Raw genomic sequence first — 21,656 nt, forward strand, 5'->3', positions numbered from 1 at the left:
AGAGCATTACAATTTAATAAAAGTAACAAGAATGCCTTTTTCCCCAAAGGCTTGCTCCCCTACATAACTTGTATGTCTTCAAAAAATGCTTCACAGCAGCAACTGTTAAGTAGATAATACTATCAAAAGTGCCCAGACTGGTAACATCCCCAGAGAAGTTGGCAACGCATCCACACGGCCAATGATAAATTTAGCTGTGTATCTCAACAGGACCTATGAACCCAAACTCAAAATTCCTAGCTTAGCTTAAGAGAGAAGTGGCAAGCAATCAAAGATCACTCAAAAAGAAAAGTGCTGTTTCCTCAGATGAATCGTCAAAGACCACAAAAGATTTAGAGAGGAGCGACATTTTCAAAATTGAGAACAAACAGTACTTAACAACTTAAATTTTAAAAAACTGCACATAGAAAAACTTAATACAGTATACGAGTCATCGTCATAATTCAGTTAAAATCATGACCACTAAGTCATACCAAAAAAGGTTTTTCTTGATTATTTTAACACCTTTCTTATACCGTGATTACTGTGATTTCTACACACAGAAGGGCAGGTTAAAGAACTCATCTTTTGTCCTTTCAGTGTTAGGGAGGACCACCACCTTAAGGTGTCCCATTCCAATGTGGGACGGGAAGAACTGTGTCCATTACTCTGAATCAAGAGCACCTCCCTTCCAACTAGAGGTGTTAGTTTTGACTCACAGGAAACAAGCCTAATTATTCTCCATATCCCAGCCCTTAGGTTTGGGAAGCTGCCTACCTCCCCCACCCCGCCCCCCCAAAAAAGGATTCAATCTAAGACCAAAAAAAAAAAGATTGCCAGAACTGAAAGGAATCTTAGAGATCAACCAGTTCAAACCCAATCCTATTTTTATAAATGAGTAAACAAGGCAGAGAGGTGTAGCAATGCTACTTGCCAGAAGTCAAGCAACTGGCTACTCCAGAAAGTCAGGTAGAACTCAAGTTTACTAACTCTTGACCTCAGAACTACACCAAGTTGTATAATGGGATGCTGTGTGACAGAACTGACACTTCTTGTTATATAAGATAGAAAATGTTCTCAGTTTTGACAAGTTTAAAAAAAAAATCTCACATTGTAAAAAGCTACATGTCTGTAAGTAAGTACTCCTGATTATAATAAAAATCAAACCTAAATACCAACAACAGCAATGGGCTCAGGGCACTTCTCTAAGTGTCTGACACACAAAACTCCTTTAATCTTCACATTCCCCCTATGAAATAGTGCAAATGTCATCATCCTCCACTATACGGATGAAATAGCCCAGATCCAAGGTCATGTGGCAAACTGTGAAGCTAGTTCCAGAACCCGTATTATTATAGAGGAAATGCCCTGGAAAAAAATGGTCCCCACTCTTTTTGGGAACTCAAACCTGCATGTGGTCAGGAGAGGCAGGGGAATGTCTTTTGTTCTTTGTGCCACAGAGATAGCTCAATGGAATCATCTGGGCAGAGGCCACAAAATTGTCTTCGCCCAAAATGGGATTATGGGACTAATCAGAACCTTTAAAAGCTCTGTAATACTCCTCAGAAGCAGGAATTCAGACTTTGTGACAATGGGCTGTAATTTTCCTCCTTTGCTGACAAAGTAATAAATTTCTCTTTCCTTCTCTTCATTTGTCCCCATTTTTTTGATGTGGCCTCACAGACAAGTGCTGAGACATCGGTAACAATATCCTGACCATTATGCGACCTGGGTTAGAATATTCCTAACATTATCACAAGTGAATTAACAAAGTTAGGACTTGTAGTAACTCTTTTAAAATGTTGATGGTTAGATAAAACCTAATATAAAAGCTATCCTTCCTGAGAATATATCTAAATTATTTTTTAACAAATCAAGATAAACTTAAAGGTTTAATAGTATGTAGTCTCTGACATAAAACTTAAATTTATTTTAACTTGAAAAGCAAGTTGTTGACAACCCAGAAAAAAAAAGAAAGAAAGAAAAGAAAAGCAAGTTGTTGGGGTAGCGCCTGTGGTTCATGGGGTAGGCGCCGGCCCCATATACCGAGAGTGGCAGGTTCGAACCCGACCCTGGCCAAACTGCAACAAAAAATAGCTGGGCATTGGGGTGGGCGCCTATAGTCCCAGCTACTCAGGAGGCTGAGGCAATAGAATCGCCTAAGCCCAGGAGCTGGAGATTGCTCTGAGCTGTGATGCCACGGCACTCTACTGAGGGTGATAAAGTGAGACTTTGTCTTAAAAAAATGAAAAATAAAAAAATAATAATGAAAAGCAAGTTGTTGTATCAACTTATACTTCAACTACCCTGACGAATTCATCTAAAAGCAAACTAACCTTTCTGGGACTAACACTGAAGGAACTCACCCACCGTGTAGAACTTTTGGAGAAACCTTAGCTAAGTAGAGCATCATGCTCTCAATCACTTGCCAGGGGCTCTTCCATGTAAGTCAGACCTTGTACTTTGACCTGAAGGTGATGACTGGATTAAACTCTAGGCTGCCTCCCTTGAACTGGGGAGTTAGTGTACACTGTGTGTGGGAAGAAAAATGAAACAGTGTGGGGGCCAGAATGGCCAATTAAAGCAGAGTCAATGTTGTTCATTCACTACAAAGTTTCCTGTTCCTGGGCAACCCACATGACATTTTCAGGACTTCTTTGCAATTATGTTAGAAGTCATATGACTGAATCCTAGCCAATATAATATGGGGAAAGTAACATCAGCTACTTCCAGGCCTGGCCATTAAAAACATTTGTAGATCTTCCAGCTCTCCACTGCCATCTTGGAGACTAGATGGCACAGCTACACAGGGAGGAGTTACATCCAGTTGTATTAGATTTTGCATGACAGAAATATTTTGTTGTTGCTGTTGTTGTTACTATAGCACAGCATACCCCAATGCTTTTCAAAAATTGGGGTGACACAAATCATCTTGTTTTATTCCGTAGGTCTAGGATAAGGCCTGAAAGTCTACATTTCTCACAAGCACTGAGGTGATCCAAATGTGGCTTGCTTGTGGAATACATTTTGAGGAACAAGAACCTAAATTATCATGACTAACACCACACAGTGGGAGAACACTCCAGATTCTCTGGAGGAACTGGCCCAAAGAAAAGGCCTCCTACACACTGCCACATGGGAGCAGGGATAATCTCCCAACAAAAAAAATTCTCTTCCTCTTAACTTCTCTAGAATAAAATTTGCCAGGATTCAAACTCTGAACATACATACCACTTCCATTTAAGTAGCAAACTGCAGTTCAGATTAAAACAGATGATGGAAGGCCCCAGGAGAAATGACCTCTCTGCTAGGATGGGGAACCAGTGACCTTAAGGTGGCCTTTAAGTTGCGGCCTGCTGACTGCATCCAAATTTTACAGAAAAAAGGCTAGACTTGTTTTAAAAGTAAAATAAAAAAAATAAAATATGAACAAAGATGTATTAGTAAAAATAAAAGAATTTATTAAAATAGAAGGCTACCAATTTCTTCTCCTTACACGATACGATAGGCCACCTGGTAAAAATTAGGCAATTAATTGGGTAAAAACATTAGGCAATTTAACTTTAAAAAGATAACATAATAAAGGAAACCTAGTCACAGACTACTAGTTGGCTCTACAGATGAACAGATCATCACTGATTAAATAATGATTATTGATTTCACTAAAAATAGGGATATAATCATAGTTGCAGAGTGGAGAAAGGGTAAATGAGGAGTTTAAAAGCCCAAACCCTCAACTATGAGAATAGGAAGGCAATTCACAATATCTAAAGCTGACAAATCAATAATAATGATACAAACATTATGTTTAGAAATATGAAAGTAATTACCATGAGAGAGAACAGTTTGTTTTTTATTGCACGCCTTCATGTCTGCTATTTTTAAACAATGTCCGAGTATAATTATGATAAAAGTTTAAACATTAGTTTTAAGATGTAAAAAAATAAAAGACATTGGTAATAAACAATGTGGGCAAGGCAATGGAGGAGAGGGCCTCAAAACACTATTAGGTGGAATACAGACCGCAATAAAAATGGGATGACCAATTGTCACTACTCAACTGAAATCCCCTTTGGCCAGGCAATTCCATTTCTAGGGCTCTCTACTGTAACAACACTCCCACGAACATTCAAAGACATACATACAAGAATGGTCACTGCAGCACTGTTATAAGAGACAAAAATCAGAGCACACTAAAAATCTCCCCCACTAAAGGGGAAGAGTGGCATGAGTCACAAATATATATACCCATATACAAGGAATACTACCAAAGTTTTAAGATAACACAAAAATTAAGAAACACAAAATAAAATCATTTTGATTATTTTCTTGAAATAATTGCCACAACATTCTATGTGCTTTTGCGATCTTATAAACCATTTGAAAACACTCTTTCCAGTCACTTTTCTTCAAGTGCTGTAAACTCACTTTCTTCAAATGCTGTAAGTTTTCTCTTTCTTTTTTTTTCCGGGAATACATGAAAAATTTTATTTTAGAAACAAAAATTAATTTATTCATATAATTACATATATCATAATATAAATCATGCTGTAAGCTGTTTGTTTGTTTTTGTTTGTTTTTGAGACAGTCTCACTTTGTTGCCCTCAGTAGAGTATCTTGGCATCATAGCTCACAGCAACCTCAAACTTTCAGGCTCAAGCGATTCTCTTGCCTCAGCCTCCCTAGTGGCTGGGACTACAGGCTACCGCCACAATGCCTGGCTATATTTTTTAGAGACGAGGTCTCGCTTTGGCTCAGGCTGGTCTCAAAACTGTGAGCTCAGGCAATCCACCCGCCTTGGCTTCCCAGAGTGCTAGGATTACAGGCATGAGCCACCACACTCAGGCTGTAAACTCACTTTTATAGGCTTCTTCAGGGTTGAAGAACCTTCTTCCATGCATGTGAGTTATTACTGTAGGGAAAAGGTAATAACCACATGGAGCCAGGTCAGGACTATAGGGTGGATGAATCATAAGTCTAACCTCTGTGGATTCCAGAAACTGAATGGTGATGTTGCCTGTGGGGTGGATGCATTGTCAAGGTGCAAGATGGTCCCCCACAGTCCTGTCCTTTGCCGCCATTCTACAAGCTTCCCAAAAACTTTTGGTAGGCATACTATTGTGTACCACTGATCAGTAACAGTCCTTTGTTCCTCCAAAGGTCAGCTGCAACATGACCGATTCTGGAGACGAAATCGGCTACCATTTTCTTTCCCACACTTCAGGTCTGTTTTACTTTTGTTGGTGGATTTCCCTCAGGGAAAAAAAAATCTCCCCTGTTGACTATTCCTTATTCTCTGGATCAAAGTGGTAAATCCAGGTTTCATCACCAGTAATGATGTCAAACATGCACTAGACTTGCCTCTGTCAAATCCACTGGCATTTTTTCACACCATCATGCCATTCAACACAAATGAGCTTTTTTGCTCCTCTGTCAAAGTGTGAGGCACCCATCAGGATGAAACTTTCCTGGCTCCAAGATAATTAAGCAGGATTTGGACATTGCTCACAATCCAATCTATAGTGCCATTTCAATGTCCTTAAATTTCACTCATTGTATTCCCATCTTTTCTGATTCACCTATGCAAGTTTCAACTTGCTCCACTGAAGGGTGATGCTGGGAGGGCTTCCTTTATTTCCGCCCCTGCAGCAGTCGGTCGGCATTAGCTATGGAGCCGGGAAGAGAGCACTTTGGAGAGATGATTTTCTATGATTCTAAAAGTGGATTAAAGGAGTCTCAAAGCCTTGAACATTTCTAATGAGCTTTCAGGGACCTTTCCAAAGAGGTTTCGAGGACCTTACTCCTTCTCTTGTGCCCATTTCTCAGTGGTTTCAAGAATTTAGAGGAGGCCAAACCTCACTGAAAATTGAGGAGATGAATGCAAGTCCAGAAACCTCAGAGACTGAGGGAATAAAACATTGCTGCTGTGGAAAAAAATGTTTCACAGAAAGGACAGCACTGTCGACTATATTTTTTTGGCCTGTAACACAGTCTGTCTCAAAACTTTCATAGTGACCTTCATATTCTTATTTATTCATTGCTAGGCTCTGAGTATAGTATAGTATAGTAAACAAAACTCAGCCTGCAAAGGAATACTACATAATTATTAAAAATGATGTATGTCTTAAAGTATTGATCTGGGTGAAAAAGAGTATTTCCAATATGTATGTAGTATGATCTCACTTTCATTAAAATACTTAATGAAACTAGATACAAGACTTTTTCTTTATGCATTTACGGTGTTTGAATTTTTTTAACATCACTTGTATAGTTCTTTTAAAGATATCTGCTCATCAGACTGGTAAAAGCAGTACCAAGAGAAAGCAGAGAAGAATGAAGGAAAGAATCTACTTTTTATAAAAGAAGTCTTTCTGTAAAACAGAAGATGCAGATGATTTTCATTCTAGATTTTACCTATACACATGCAATTTCACTTTTAGGCATACACCCTCAAGAAATTCTTTCATGGCTTGGAGGACAGTGGTTACGACACCAGCCACACATACCAAGGCTGGCAGGTTCGAATCCAGCCTGAACTAGCTAAACAACAATGACAACTGCAATAAAAAAAAACAGCCAGACATTGTGGCGGGCGCCTGTAGTCCCAGCTACTTGGGAGGCTGAAGCAAGAGAATCACTTAAGCCCAAGAGTTTGAGGTTGCTGTGAGCTGTGACACCACAGCACTCTACCCAGGGCAATATATATGCCCAGGGTATATATTTTTATACCCTGTATAAAAAAAAAGAAAGAAAAGAAATTCTCTCACACATTCATAAGAAGACCCAAGTAAGAAATAATTGGCTGGGTGTGTTGGCTCACACCTATAATCTCAGAAAATTGAGAGACCAAGCTGAGAGAGGCTAGGCGTTCAAGGCCAGCCTAGGCAACAAAGTAAAACTCTGTCTCTTAAAGAAAAAAGGCTGGGTGCAGTGGTGCACACCTCTCCCAGCTACTAGGAAAGCTGAGGCAGGAAGGTCACCTCAGCCCAGGAATTCAAGGTCATGGTGAGCAGTTACAATGAGCTATGATCACACCACTGCACTTTTGCTTAGATGACGAGTGAAACTCTGTCTCTAAAATCAAAAAAAAAAAAAAAAGAAAGAATCTCAATTTCCATCAATAAAGGAATGAACCAATTGTGATCTCACAATAAAATACCATACCATAGTTATACAAACTCAAAGATAAACCACAAAAGCGGAATTCTGAAAGAAAATCTCATATTAGAAAATACATACAGGCTCAGCGCCTGTAGCTCAAGCGGCTAAGGTGCCAGCAACATACACCAGAGCTGACGGGTTCGAATCTAGCCCAGGCCTGCCAAACAACAATGACAACTACAACCAAAAAAAATAACCAGGCGTTGTGGCAGGTGCCTGTAGGCCCAGCTACTTGGGGGGATGAGGCAAGAGAATCGCTTAAGCCCAGGAGTTGGAGGTTGCTGTGAGCTGTCATGTTACAGCACTCTACTAGGTGATAGCTTGAGGCTCTGTCTCAAAAAATAAATAAATAAAAGAAAGAAAGAAAAGAAAAGAAAAGAAAACACAGACAGTAGAAAGATTTAAAAAGCAACAGAATAAAACTACCTACCACTTGTGTATAAATATGGACCCATAAATAGATTAAAAACACCATGAAAGGACAGTGTCTGTGGCTCAAAGGAGTGGGGCGCCGGCCCCACATGCCGGACGTGGCGGGTTCAAACCCAGCCCCAGCCAAAAACTGAAAAAAAAAAAAAAAAAAAGAAAGAAAAAACCACCATGAGATAACCACTCACAGTGATACCTTCTTCACAGATGATTGAAAGCTTAAATATCTGACAATATTAAGTGATAATATCAACGACGTGAAAAAACAACTCTAGTATGGCACCTGTAGCTCAAAGGGGTAGGGCGACGGCACCATATGCCAGAAGTGGTGGGTTCACACCCAGCCCCAGCCAAAAACAGCAAAAAAAAAAAGAACTCTAACATACTACTAGTGTAAATACATATTGGCACAACCACTAAGAAAAAATAATTTACATTATATCGTGTAGTAGACAGAAATCTACATATCTTCCCCCCAAGATTCCTGCCCCGTTATTCAATCAAACACTAATCTGGTACAGCTGTGAAGGACAACTGTGAGGCTCAAGTAGGAAGACACGCCAGGAAGACACGCCTAGATTATCCAGGTGGGCCCAATCCAATCACAGGAACCCTTAAAAGCAGAGAACTGCCAGCAGTGAGAAAACAGATGAGGCAAAAGGGGAGGTCAAAGAGAGACTCAACTTCCTATTGCAGGTTTGAAGGTGAAGGAAGAAGAGTCACAGGTAAGAAATGTGAGTGGCCACTAGAAGCTGAAAATGACCACCGGCTGACATCCAGCTAGGAAATATGGACCTCTGTCCTACAACCACACAAAATGAATTCTGCCAACAACCAAAATAAATATGGGAGTAAATTTATCCCCGAAGCTTCCAGAAAAGAATAGAGTCCTACCAACAATTTGATTTCAGCCCCATAAGACCCAGAACAGATATCCCAGCCATGCCTATTGCACTTCTGACCTATAAAAGCATGAGATAGTAAGTTTGTGCTTGTGGGGCGGCGCCTGTGGCTCAGTTGAGTAGGGCACTGGCCCCATATACCGAGGGTGGCGGATTCAAACCCAGCCCCAGTCAAACTGCAGAAAAAAAAAATAGCCAGGCATTATGGCGGGTGCCTGTAGTCCCAGCTACTTGGGAGGCTGAGGCATGAGAATGGCCTAAGCCCAAGAGCCAGAAGTTGCTGTGAGCTGTGATGCCACAGTACTCTACCAAGGGCAACAAAGTGAGACTCTGTCTCTAAAAATAATTTAATAAATAAATAAATAAATAAATTTGTGCTTGTATAAACCTGTACCTTTATGGTATCATACTTTGGGAAAAGTTGAAGGAATGTATCAACATACAACCCAGCAGCTCAAGTCTCATTTGGAATAAAAAAGCAAGTGAAAGTAGTGAACACAGTACAATTCTACTTAAAAAGCTCAATAGTACCCAGAGCAAACTGCATAGCTTAGAAATGCAAGTATGGAAAAACTATAAAAAAAGCAAGGAAATAAACACAAAATTTAAGGTAGCAGTTCTATCTGTGGAGACCTAAGGGGTTTGGTGGGGTCAGAGAGTAGCACCAAGGGCACCAAATGTTCCTACCTGGTGATTACAGGATAAACATACTTTAATTTCTTCCTCAATATTTAAAAAATGAAAATACTGGGCATGGCACCTGTGGCTCAAAGGTGTAGGGCGCGGGCCTCATATGCCAGAGGTGGCGGGTTCAAACCCAGCCCCATCCAAAAACCGCAAAAAAAAAAAAAAAAACACTATATCTCAAATAACCAAACTTCTATGTAACCAAAAAAGAGAAACATTTTTCTTTTTTCTCACCAAGACACATCCATTGAAAAGAACAATTCAAATAATATAAAAAGTCCAATCATTTTCTTTTTTTGTTTGTTTTTTTTAAGAGTCAGGGTCTCACTCTGTCACCCAGGTTAGGGTACAGTGATGTAATCATAACTCGCTGTAACTTTTTTTTTTTTTTTAGAGACAGAGTCTCACTTTGTCGCCCTCGGTAGAGTGCCGTGGCATCACAGCTCACAGCAACCTCCAGCTCTTGGGCTTAGGTGATTCTCATGCCTCAGCTTCCCAAGTAGCTGGGACTACAGGCGCCCACCACAATACCCGGCTATTTTTTGTTGCAGTTTGGCCAGGGCTGGGTTTGAACCCAGCACCTTTGGTATATGGGGCCAGCGCCCTACTCACTGAGCCATAGGCACCACTCCTCACTGTAACTTTTAACTAAAGAGTTCATGTGATCCTCTTCCCTCAGCCTCCTGAATAGCTGGGACTACAGGTGTGAACCACCACAAGTGACTAATTTCTTTATTTTTTGGAAGGGTCTCACTATGTTGCCCAGGCTGGTCTCAAACTTCCTGGACTCAAGTGATCCTCCTTGTGTTGGCTACCCAAAATGCTGGGATTACAAGCATGCGCCACCATGCCCAGCCCTGATCATTTTCTTAATCACCTAAAATTCCACCATCTAGACATAATGAGTAATCTTTTGCTGAACATCCTCCCAGGCATTTCCTATATGTGTATACATAGACTTTTAAATATTTTACATAAAATCCCTATATATACATATGTATATGTTCATTCTATAAATACTTTTAAGACCCCTGTTTTATAAAAGTAGGCTTCACTGAGATATAATTTACATAAAATAAATGTACCGACTTTAAGTATAATGTTCAGTAAGTTTTGAGAAAAGCACACGTAACATAACTGACATCCAATCAATATATACATTTCCGTCATTGCAGTAAGTTCCCTCTTGCTCCCCTGCAGTCAATCCCTCCTGTCCCCCCATAAGCTCAAACCACCACTAATTTGCCTCCTTTGATAATGTTTTGCTCATTCTAGAATTACATGTGAATTATATTATATAGACCACATCCTTTTGTCTGGCTTCTTTTGCTCAGCATAATGTTTTGTAACTTTATGCTGCAACATATCCATAGTTCATTCCTTTTTACTGCTGAGCAGTATTCCATTGTAGACTTGTTGACAAGACAGGCTGTTTCCAGTTTTAAGCTCTGAACATTGGTGTACATGGCATTTGTGAACTTAAATTTTTATTTTATACTGGAGTGGAATCACTGAGTCATACAGTAAGTGTATGTTTAATAGGAAATTGCCAAACTGTTTTCCAAAGTGCATATACACTCCTACCAGCTATTTGAGTAAATTCTAGTTGCTCTACATTTTCACCAACACTTGATATTGTCAGTCTTTCTCATTTTAATCATGCTTGCAGGCAGATGGTTATAATTTTGATTCACATTTCTCTAATGATTAAATATGTTGAGACTTTTTAATGTGCCCATTGTAAATTCAAATATCTTCTTTTACAAAGTTGCTATCCCAATATTTTACCAATTTTCCAATTGGGTTGTCTTTAAATTATTACAGTAAAACTTCTGTAAGTTGACCATCCAAGGGACTGTAACAAACTGGTCAACATACGGAACTAGGCCTACTGTACTGATACAGACATGTGGTGCATGTCTGGTCTATGAAAATTAGGTCAACTTAAGGAAGTGGTCAGTGCAGGGAGGTGGCCAACTATGGAGGTTCTATTGCATTTGGGGGAAGGATCTCATTCTGTCGCCCAGAATGGAGTGCCGTGGCCTCATCATAGTTCACTGCAACTCCTGAGCTCAAGCAATCCTCCCACCTCAGCCTACCACTGGCACATGCCACCACACTTGGCTGATTTTTCTGTTTTGAGGAGACAGGGTCTTGCTCTTGCTCACGCTGAGTTTGTCTTATTACTGATTTCTTTAAGCTATTTATATATACTGGATAAAAGTCCATTGTCAGATATGTCAGATACGTGAATTGCAAATATTTGCTCCCACTCTATTAGTATACTGCTTCTTTTCCTTAACAATGTCTCTTAAAGTGTACAACTTTTAATTTTTATTAAGTCCAATTTAACATTTTTAAAAATTATGCTTTTTGTGTCCCCTTCCAATTGGAAACAAAACTTGGATGTCAGCTCTCATCATTTCTATAATATTGGAATTGAGCTCCTTGCCAGTGTAATGAAGCAAGAAAAAAAAAATAGAAGCACACTGACTGGAAAGGCAATAAAGAAGTAAAGAAGTAAAACTGTCTTTACTCAATGACTGTATGTGCAGAAAGTCCTACAAAATTAATCAAAAAGACTATCAGAACTAATTTAATTTAGAAAGGCTATAAGAATCAAGGGTACTATGTGATTATAGAGGCTGAAAAAAGAAAAAAATTATTTGAAAAAAGATACAAAGGCAATATGCAAAAATCAACTATGTTTTTACATATTAGCAATGACTATTTAGAAAATAACTTCTTAATATTCCATTTATAACAGCATCAAAAACATAAAATAGTAAAGCAGATATTTAACAAAATATGCATAGGACCTGCACACTACAAAACTAAAAGAGATGTTGCAAGAAATTTTACAACTATATAAACAGAAAGATATATATGTTCAAGGAAACCCCAGTTGAAATTCCAAGAAGTTTTTTTTTTATTATTATTTAAGACCTTTATTAACAGATGCTTGCAGTTTGTTGCCTTTTTTTAAAAAATCAAGTTGTAAACTTTTATTACAAATTAAAAATGAAGTGCTTAAAAAATCTCAACTTGACCAGATATGAAGCAATTTAAAAACTTTAAAAAGAGTATTGAGAAAAACCAGGCATTTTTATTTATTTTTTTTGATTCTCTGTTCTGTATTTTCTTGCCACTTCAGCACCAGCCATGAACCCCAAAACTACAAGATTTTTGTATGTCAAAAACCAGGCTTTTTTTAAAAACACATTTGTTATTACCAAAAAAGACATCTTTAGGTAAAAGTAATAAAAATCCCAGGCTTGGCGCCCATGCTTAGCGGTTAGGGCACCGGCCACATACACCAGGACTGGCGGGTTCAAATCCGGCCAGAGCCTGCTAAAGACAACAATGACAACTACAAGAAGAAAACAGCTGGGCACTGTGCTGGGAGCCTATAGTCCCAGCTACTTGGAAGGCTGAGGCAAGAGAATTGCTTAAACCCAAGAGTTGGAGGTTGCTGTGAGCTGTGAGGCCACAGCACTCTACCAAGGGCGACACAGTGAAACTCTTTTCACAAAAAAATAATAATAAAATAAAGTAAAAATAAAAAATAGAAACCCCATCCTGCACAGATGCAGATTGTTCTAGTTATCTGGACAACGGGCAAAAAGCAAGCACTTAAGGTCTTCAGCTCCAATCTTTTGTTCATTTCTTATTGTTGGAATTTCGTATTTGTTTCTTCTTGTTGCATGACTAAACTAGATAATGGTAGAGATTTAAGGTAAGCGGCATTTACTCAGCCCCGCCCAGCTCAGCCTCAGGAGCCCACAAATTCTCAGCTGGTGGATGGACTGCTTCTGTTGCTTTGCCATCTTGTGGTTTAGGGTTTTCTGGGGGTCTGCACTGGTAATTGAAGTTGGGACGGTACCAACTTTGAGACGGCTGCTGACCTTGGGTCTCATCTCCTGGATTTTCTTTATCCTCCTCATTGCCATCCTCTCTGGGCTGTCTTTGGCGAGGAGGGCCCCTGTGGAATCGTGGTCTATAATCCCACATATTCTGTCTTGCTGGTCTACCTTGTTCTCCTGCACCCTGGTTGTCAGCACCGTCCATCACTTCTCCCTGCACAGGAGGGTTGGAACACTGTGGTTGCTACCCACAGGGTCTCCACATGTAGAAAGGTGGGAACCTTCGCCTGCAGTAGGGTCGGAGTTGTTGGGCCTGGACTTCAGGAGGCTCTCCATCCCTCGTTCTTTCCCCCGCTCTCACTATTCAGGTAATTCTGCTGATAACTGCATGGAGAACCCCTGCCACATGGATGGCACCTATAATGGTTATGGTCTGCTGCCTATTTACTGCCTTGAACTGTAATTCCACCAGGGCCTGCAACATTTGCTGCCTCCACACCCTTTTCTCCCTCAACAACATCAAACTCCATGGTCTTTCCATCTCCTGCACTACGAAGGGACTTCTTAAGGTTATTCTTCTTTATGGCAGTCTGGTGTACAAATACATATTCCTTGGTGTCATTCCCGTTGATGAAAACATATCCGTTTCTTACACTGAACCATTTTACAGTTCCCCAAACCTTCATTGTGATGACCTCGTCCCCACAGGCAGGCGTCGCCAATGTGAGGCCACCCTGGCCACGACTCCATGGGCCACTGCCCATGATGCCATGCTTGGTGTTGGCCGCGCTGAGGGCAGGGACAGCAGGCAGCTGCTTACAGTTGCATGATGTGACTCGAGCCCGCTGCAGCAGCTGCGGCTCCTCCTGATGTGTGATGGTAACTAGGCCGGCAGCGGTGGGGCTGCTCAAGGCTCTCAGGGGTCCGCTTTCCGCTCCCACTATCAATCAACTCCAAGTAGCTTTTTTTAAGTAATTTTTTTTTTTTGCATTTTTGGCTGGGGCTGGGCTTGAACCCACCACCCCCAGTATATGGGGCTGGCCCCCTACTCCTTGAGCCACAGGTGCCACCCTCCAAGAAGTTATTTTTATGTGAAACAGACAAGCTGATTTTAAATATTTATGAAAATACGAATAACTCAGAACATCCAGAATAACTTTGACAATAAAGGACAAAGTTGGAGGATTTATGTGAATCCATTTCAAACCTTTAAGTTACACTAAACCTTACATTAAAGATAATATAGTACCAACATACAAACAGATGTACAAGACAACAGAAGACTCCAGAAATAAACCCACATATATATTATCAAGTTGATTTTTCAACAAAAATGCCAAGGTAATTCAATGGGCAAAGGATAAGAAATTCAACAGGGAAAGGATAATCTTTTCCACAAATCATACCAAAACAACTGTGTATCCACAAAGGAAAATAATGAACTTAATAATGAACCCACACCTCACACTACATACCTTATACAACCCTAGAAATTCATTATGGACCTATAAAACTTCTAAATAAACCACAAGAAAATTTCTATAGCCTTCTTTTTTCATATTGTATTTCAGAAACATAAAAAAAAGAGCGACTCCTCAAAAATTTTTGAAACATGCCTTTCATTTATTAAATCAAATTTCAAGGGAGGTGGGTAGAGGGAAGGGGATTGGTGGGATTACACCAGCGGTGCATCTTACAAGGGTATATGTGAAACTTGGTAAACGGTCTGTGAAGCCAGTGAATGATGCCCCATGAATATATCAATGTACACAGCTATGATTTAATAAAAAAAAAAAAAAACTGCAAAAAAAATCATGTAGTTCTATATACAATGTGTATAAGTTTTAAACGTTACACTGTACCTTAAATATATGTAAGTATTAATGTTTCAATTAAAAACAAAACTAAAATGAAAAAAGATAGTTCTAAATGTATTAACATGGAATAATAGCAGAGTTATATAAAAATATGTATATTATTATATGATTGAGTTAAAATATTTTTGTTTTTTAATATACTACCTACTCTGCCATTCATCCGTAAAATAAGTTAATAAGAATACTCACAGAAAAGTATTCTATTCTTCTTTTAATGAAGAATGTATTAATGAAGAATCTTTTAATGAAGAAGAGTATTTTTTTAGGTTTTTTGAGGAACCTTTTTTTTACTTAAATTTCAAAATATGAAGGGGATTCTGGAGTGTCAGCTGCACATGGATTATTTAAGGCCTGTTTTGCTTATCTGTGGTGTCATAGATCATGAAAATTATGCACAGACTGTTTTTTATTTGCTCATTAGCTTTTGTTAGTGTTTGTGTATTTAGTATGTGTCCCAAAACAATTCTTGCAATGTGCAGCAGAAAATAAAAATGTTGAACATCCTTGGAAAAAAAAAAAAAAATTTTCAAAACTCATTCTTCTTTACCCATATAGTCATACAATATTTCTTCTACTGAAGAACAGAAATATTCAAAGAGAAAGAACAAAAATCTTTTTAACCTCCTTTCATTTTGCTCATTATTTTTTTTTTTTTTTTTATGGCTTCTTCTTTTTTTTTTGTAGAGACAAGAGTCTCACTGTACCGCCCTCAGGTAGAGGGCCGTGGCGTCACATGGCTCACAGCAACCTCTAACTCTTGGGCTTACACGATTCTCTTGCCTCAGCCTCCCAAGCAGCTGGGACTACAGGCGCCGGCCACAACGCCCGGCTATTTTTTTTGTTGTTGTTGTTGCAGTTTGGCCAGGGCTGGGTTTGAACCTGCCACCCTCGGCATATGGGGCCGGCGCCCTACTCACTGAGCCACAGGCGCCGGCCCCATTTTGCTCATTATTAAAGTACAGGTGGACTACTAAGAAACTGTAGTTTTGCTTCAATAATTATTTTCTGAGCGCCTTCTGCTGAGGTCATAAATAACCACTCATAACTTTTTAATATAAAACAATTTCCAGAAGACAATGGCAATATGTGAAATTATTCTGTACTGCTACATGGTCTGGAAATGGCCTCTTCTGGTTAATAAAGATTCGTAATGCATCATAGAGAGATCACAGATTTTTTTAAATAAAACAAATTTGAACTATTTTAAACATAATTTCCCCCAAAATAATTTACAGGCTACTTCAAGAAATGTATCACTGCCTGTTAGTTGAATTATGGTTAATAAAAATAATGAATAAGAGAGTGAATTATAATTTGTTAACCACCATGGTTTTCCAGAACATCAAAATTAAAAATAACACATACTGTAATGTTGCTGCCTATGTATGAGTTATTACTGCATAACAAATTACCCCAAAACTCAGGGCTTTAAAACAACAAGTATTTATTATCTCACAGATACTATGGGTCAGGAATCTAGGCACAGCTTGGCTGAGTTCTTCTGGCACAGGTCTATCATGAAGTTCCAACCAAGCTGCTGGACAAGCTGTGGGATCCCCTGAAGGCTAGATCGTGTGCAAGGGAACGTGCTTCCAAAATCACTCACGTGGGCTGTGGGCAAGTCTCAGTCCCTACCACATGGGCTTCCCTAGGCTCCTCACAGCATGGCATCATATTTTGAAAATTTTTCTTCCTTCCACCAAGGGCTTTCAGGTGTGGAATTCACTAGTTTTTAGCATATTCACAGGGTTATGCAACTATCACCACAATCAATTTCAAAATGTCTTCATCACCCCAAAAAGAAACCCAGTATTCATAAAGTGGTCAAACCCTCATTTCCACCCACTAACAACAGTTTAAGGCAATCACTCATCTATTTTACAATCTAATTCTATTTGTCTATTCTGGATATTTCATATAAATGTAATAGTACAGTATTTGGCCTTTTGTGACTTTTGTCACTTGGCGTAAGTTTTTTTTTGTTTTGTTTTTTATTTATTTTGAGACAGAGTCTCTTACTCTGTCGCTCTCAGTAGAGGACCGTGGCATAACAGCTCAGAGCAACCTCCAACTCTTGGGTTTAAGCGATTCTCTTGCCTCAGCCTCCCGAGTAGCTGAGACTTCAAGCGCCCACCACAACACCTGGCTATTTTTTATTGCAGTTGCCACTGCTGTTTTCTTAGCTGGCCAGGGCCGGGTTTGAACTCTCCACCCTCGGTATATGGGGTCGGTGCCCTACCCGCTGAGCCGCAGGCACCGCCCTGGCATATGGTTTTTAAGGTTCATCCATGTTGTAGTATGAGTTGGTACTTCATTATTTTTTATGCCTGAATAATAGACCACTATATGGATAAATCACATTTTATTTAAGCACTCCTGAATTGATACACATTTAAGTTGTTTGTGTTTTTTGACTATTATGGATACTGCTGCTGTGTACATTTACATACTATTTTGGCATAGATACATATTTCCATTTCCCTTGGGTATATACCACCCTGGCGTGGATATGCTGTGCAATGTGGTAATCCCATGTCCAGCCAACTGAGGAACTGTCAAATTTTCTCAAAGAAGGTGCACCACTTTACATACCCAACAGTGTACAAAGATTCCAATTTCTCCAAGACCTCATTGACACTTGTTATCATCTGTCTTTTTAGTTATAGCTATCTGGTGGGTGTGACACCCATGGTATTTCATCCTGGTTTTGATCTCCATTTCCCGGGTGGCTAATGATGTTGACCATCTTTTCATGTTTCATGAGCAACACTGTCAGATTCCACCTCTACAAAAATATAAGAAAAATTAGCTAGCTCTGGGAAGCTGAGAAGAGTGAATTGCTTGAGTTCAGAAGTTCAAGACCACCCTGAGTAAAAGCAAGACCCCATCTCTAAAAATAGCTGGGCATTGTAGCAGGCGCCTGTAGTCCCAGCTACTTGGGAGGCTGAAGCAAGAGGATCACTTGAGCCCGACAATTTGAACTTGCTGTGACCTATGACTCCAGGACACTCTACCAAGGACGACCAAGTGAGACTTCTCTATTTCTACAGAGATCCTGAAAAGACTGAAAAGGAAGAGCAGGCTGCTGCTGAGAAAGCTGTGACCAAAAAGGAATTTCAGGGTGAATGGACTACTCCAGCTCCTGTGTTTACTGCTACGCAACCAGAGCTTGCAGACTGGTCAGAAGGCTGCAGGTGCCCTCTGTGCCTATTCAGCAGTTCCCCACTGAAGACTGGTCTGTAGCTCCCACTGCTCAGCCACTGAATGGGTAGGAACAACCACTGAGTGGTCTTAAGCTGTTCTTCCACAAGCTCTTAAACAAGATGGAAATAAAGGAGGAAAACAAACATCAGTTTAAAAAAGAAAGAAAAAAAAATTAGCTAGGCATGTGGTACACACCAATAGTCCCACCTACTGGAGGCATGTGGTACACACCAATAGTCCCACCTACTGGAGGCAGGAGGATCAATTAAGCCCAGAAGTTCGAGGCTGCAGTGAAAGTATGATGGTATCACGATGACAGAGTCAGATCCTGTTTCTAAAAAAAAAAAAAAGAAAGAAAGAAAACAACTTACACTCCTTGAAAATTTGAAATTCTGGGCGGCGCCTGTGGCTCAGTCGGTGGGGCCCCGGCCCCATATACCGAGGGTGGTGGATTCAAACCTGGCCCCAGCCAAACTGCAACCAAAACACAGCCGGGCGTTGTGGTGGGCGCCTGTAGTCCCAGCTACTCGGGAGGCTGAGGCAAGAGAATTGCTTAAGCCCAGGAGTTGGAGGTTGCTGTGAGCTGTGTGAGGCCACGGCACTCTACGGAGGGCCATAAAGTGAGACTCAGTCTCTACAAAAAAAAAAAAAAAAAGAAAATTTGAAATTCTCCCTATAGATAAGAGTGACAACAGTCAGGTAAAATATAAAATGTTTATAGTGCATAACTCATGAATGCATTAGAAGAACTTCTTGAAAGATAATTTATCATCAGAACAGTCCATAGCTTTAGAAAATGTCATAAAGTCAATCCCATAACTAGCACTTTGGGAGGCCAAGGCAGGAGAATCTCTTCAGACCACAAGTTTGAGACAAGCCTGGGCAATGAAGCAAGACCCTGTCTTCACAAACAAATAGAAAAATTAGCTGCAGCATGGTGGGGCAGGCCTGTAGTTTCAGTTACTCCAGAAGGTGAGGAAGAAAAAATTGCTTAAGCCCAGGAAATTGCAGTGAGCTATGATGACACCACCGCACTCTAGACTGGTGACAGAGTGAGACGCTGTCCCAAAAAAAAAAAGTTTCAGATAAACAACAAATCATTTTTTTAGAAAAGTATGCTTCATCTATTATTTATACTAAAAATGTATTCAGGGCGGCGCCTGTGGCTTAGTTGGTAAGGCGCCGGCCACATATACCGAGGGTGGCGGGTTCAAACCTGGCCCCAGCTGAACTGCAACCAAAAAATAGCCAGGTGTTGTGGCAGGCGCCTGTAGTCCCAGCTACTCGGGAGGCTGAGGCAAGAGAATCGCTTAAGCCCAGGAGTTGGAGGTTGCTGTGAGCTGTATGATGCCATGACACCCTACCAAGGGCCATAAAGTGAAACTCTGTCTCTACAAAAAATAAATAAATAAATAAAAATAAAATAAAAATGTATTCACTGTTCATCTGAAATTCATATTTAACTGGGTAGTCTGTATTTTATCTGGAAACTCTAGTTGGAACAAAAAGATAGAGCAGTTAACGATCTAGTTTCCTTACTTTTAGCAGAAACTGAGAACCAAAGAAAGAAAGTGACTTGCTTAAGCAAAAATCAAGGAAGTATACCCACTCTGAAAAAAAAAAAACAATCCACTAGGTCACCTTGGGGTCCACTCATAGTCCTGCCTTACCTCCAGTGCTTGCAAACAAGCACCCAGTAAACAAGGGAATGATTTTCCTCTTATAACATCAAACTTTGAGTTTCAGTAAAATCTCTTATTCACTCCAGTCTCCAAAAACAAATTAGGAATCTATATACTTTCCTTAATTTAATCCTGGCCCGGCGCAGCGGCTCATGCCTGTTATCTCAGCACTTTGGGAGACCCAGACAAAAGGATAATACCCTGAAGCCAGAAGCTCAGAGACCAGCCTGGGCAACACAGCAAAATCCTGTCTCTACTCAAAAAATAAAAAATGAGCAAATAAACAAATTTTCATAATTTTTTGCCTATACACTACCCCTCTATTCTATTTATATATTCATTCACTACATTAAATAGGATGTCCTTCTCTCCTAAACCCAGTCCTCTCAAAATCCAAAATTTTCCTTCCAGGTCTCAAGGATTCACAAAGAGAATATTCACATTATTCTATGACTCTAACAATTTCTGTTCACATGCTCTTTCCGTTTTCATATTTTTCAGGGAATACGACCTAATCCATATGGTTGGCCTCAAAAGTCTTCCACTCAATTCTGTGTCTAAGCAACTAAAACAGCAATGAGACATGAGGTCTCACTAGGAGGGACTGGGACGCAAGAAAAGATGGAAAGAGAAGCATCTTCACTAGAAATTTTGGAGGATTTTTTCAATACATGAATGTTATACTAATTTTCTAATTGCATGACATACAATTGAACAAAATCAAAAGAAAACAGAAAATTCCACACTCACAAGGAATTCATCTTCCAGATCCCATCAAATTAACAAATACACAAAATTTTTCTCAACCTATGTCTTCCAGGAGTTCTTAGGGTAGTTTGTGGTGTGTACATGTGAAGGGGAGACACAGTGAGGCAGGAAAACGTTTCATTTTTATCTTTTTTATAAATTGGGCTTCCAAATGACGTTTTTTAAGAAAAAACTGTTCTGCGATTAAAAAGCATGAAAATGACACCAAAAAATCACTTGACTCTTCCTAATAAATTTTTAATGAAAATTTCACCCACGTGAACAAGAATCCAAAACGTTTCTGATGAAAACAGATTTAAAGACAAAAAGAAATTAAACGAAAATATCTACCTTTGCTTTCCCTTTGGCAGCTTCGGTATTTGCAGATCTCTCTCGACGAGATCACACATCAGACGTGGAAGATCTTCACAGATCACTAGACCAGGCTTCCATTTTACAGATGTGTAAACTCATACCAAGGTCTACATCTGACTGACCCAAGGTCTCACAGCCCGTCAGCGGCGGGACTCACCTGGAACCTGAGCGCCCGACAGGTCCTGGGGCTCCAGGCTCCGCCCGGCCCCAAGGGCAGCCGCCAGCACCGGGACGGAAGGGCCCACCGCCCGGGGTCGCGCTGCCTGGCCACGAGCTCCGCGCCGCGCCCCCGACCCAAGGCCAGCGCAGGGGCCGGGCCTCGGCTGCAGCCCCCGCCCGGCCCACCTGCCGCGGACCGCGAGGCCGGCAGCCACACCCCCTGGCCGGGCCGGGGGTCGACCCGCCTTTTCCGCGGCCAGCGGCGGCGACTGAGCCGCGTGGCGCAGACGCCGGTCCGCAGGTCGTAGGAGTTACCTCAGGTGGGCGCCGAGCGCGCGGCGCGACCGCCCCGGCCCGCCTCGAACATGCCGAAGAAGCGGACGCAGCAGGGCCTGACCTCGGCCAGCGCGGCGCCCGTTTACGCCCCTCCACCGGAGAAGGCACACTGACCCGTCACGTGACGCTCACGTCACGTGTCCCCGGGGGTTGGGCGGAGGCGTTGCCCCGGCGACGACGGCTTTCTGGGGGCGGGCTGGGGAGGCAGCGCGGCGCGATCCCTTTGTGCTGCCACCGCTTGGCTGTACCTGGGCG

The 21,656-nt window shown here is 40.8% G+C and overlaps 1 protein-coding gene and 2 pseudogenes across 6 annotated transcripts in view; 1 reads left to right on the plus strand and 2 right to left on the minus strand.

Annotated features, from left to right (window-relative positions):
- Positions 1-21,516, minus strand: part of MARCHF8 (membrane associated ring-CH-type finger 8) — a 162,113-nt gene extending 140,597 nt beyond the window's left edge. For 5 of the 6 annotated variants that reach the window (XM_053582419.1, XM_053582412.1, XM_053582420.1 and 2 more), the window contains exon 1: positions 20,883-21,516. The gene's annotated coding sequence lies outside the window, so the exon portion shown is untranslated. The remainder of the gene's footprint in view (positions 1-20,882) is intronic. The other variant, XM_053582421.1, reaches the window with a different exon arrangement.
- The window catches only part of LOC128580506 (elongation factor 1-alpha 1-like), a 143,292-nt pseudogene that overhangs the window by 55,304 nt on the left and 66,332 nt on the right, over positions 1-21,656 (plus strand).
- On the minus strand, positions 12,906-15,449 carry LOC128581035 (Y-box-binding protein 1-like; annotated as a pseudogene).

The sequence above is a fragment of the Nycticebus coucang genome, chromosome 3, assembly GCF_027406575.1.
Source record: "Nycticebus coucang isolate mNycCou1 chromosome 3, mNycCou1.pri, whole genome shotgun sequence".
NCBI lineage: Eukaryota > Metazoa > Chordata > Mammalia > Primates > Lorisidae > Nycticebus > Nycticebus coucang.